The sequence below is a fragment of the Hipposideros armiger genome, unplaced genomic scaffold, assembly GCF_001890085.2.
Source record: "Hipposideros armiger isolate ML-2016 unplaced genomic scaffold, ASM189008v1 scaffold_118, whole genome shotgun sequence".
NCBI lineage: Eukaryota > Metazoa > Chordata > Mammalia > Chiroptera > Hipposideridae > Hipposideros > Hipposideros armiger.
The window spans coordinates 2,816,329-2,817,645 of record NW_017731468.1 but is presented as its reverse complement, the minus strand read 5'-3'; the positions used below and the strand labels follow the sequence as shown (position 1 = coordinate 2,817,645).

Here is a 1,317-nt window from a genome sequence, read left to right as displayed (position 1 = left end):
TGATGTGCTGTGACGTGGAAGAGGGATAATAAGACTTTCTCTGTGTATTGCTAGAGAGTTAGAGAAAGACTCAATGGGTTGAATTGGTATTCCAATACAGTGTAAGAAAGAGTATCAAAGCCATAAAACCTGAATGAATATGGCAATTTAAAAAACATTACTGGAAATGTATCAAAGACTAGATAACCTTTTCTTCTGGAGGCTTATAGACTTTGGTTGGAGGATCATGCTACCTTTTTCTACTTTAGGATTACAGAAAAAATAAAAGAGTTATAGTGCTCAGCAATTAAATGGATCATCTGGGGAAGTAAAGAATTCCCCACATTTCAAGTATGAAAAACAAATGACTGAGAGGGACAACACAGGATATCCCTCTAGCTTGTAGGATATTTTGACAAATATGATTTTTTTTTCTTTCAAACTCTACTTATATGATACTCATTAGACCACTAAAGAAAACAATTATTCAAGAATGGATAACATGAAATGTAGGGAAATACACATGCATTATTATAAACTATTATAAAACAATGATTCTGGTGCTAGGTTGAACTCTGATTATATTTTATATTAAATTCAATATTATTATTTTTTTCAAGTTTCAAATATTTATTAATTAGCATAAACCCCAACATAATACACCAACATGAGTTTGTGCATTTGGAGGGGAACTGTTTCCTGGTTAAGTGGAAAATTGTGAGGATGGCTTCTGGAAGACCTTCATTCTAAGCAGCTTTGTAGGCAAACATTCCATTTAGAAGTCTGGACCTTCTGTTTTCAGCTTGCTGTAATCTATGTTGCTGGAGTAAAACTTGTATTGACCATTGGGACCTGGTTTGTTGCAGGGTTCTGGGTTATTCTTTTTATCCCAACAGACATCTGGACTGACCAATGCCAGGCGCATGACATACAGCGCTGCTCCAGGACCTCCAGCTCTGATAAATATCGGGTTGTCGGAAAAGTCATGACACATTTTTGCAATGAGAAACATAGAAAAAAATGTCATGACTTTTCCGTCAACCCCATACAAAGAGAGGGATATAGCTTGGATGCTTCTTGGCCAAACCGAGGATTTGGCGCAGCATGGTCGCAGCAGTGGGCTTGGCCCGGGGGAATACAGAAAACAAAACTGCAAGGCCCGGGCCTAGGTAGTCTCTGCCCAATATTATTCTTAAGGAATGAGTAGGAGAGGGGTGAGCAACAGATGTGTTCTTATCATATTGGATTGACTTCTTGAATTTCACTAAAGCCCCTCAAGCATAGCTTTTAATGTTAATAGTACTCTAAATTTACATTGTTTATATTTTAGTAGTATTA

The 1,317-nt window shown here is 37.0% G+C and overlaps 1 pseudogene; it reads right to left on the bottom strand.

Moving 5' to 3' along the window:
• Positions 1 to 754: 754 nt before the first annotated feature.
• On the bottom strand, positions 755 to 1,085 carry LOC109385543 (cytochrome c oxidase subunit NDUFA4-like; annotated as a pseudogene).
• Between the last annotated feature and the right edge of the window lie 232 nt (positions 1,086 to 1,317).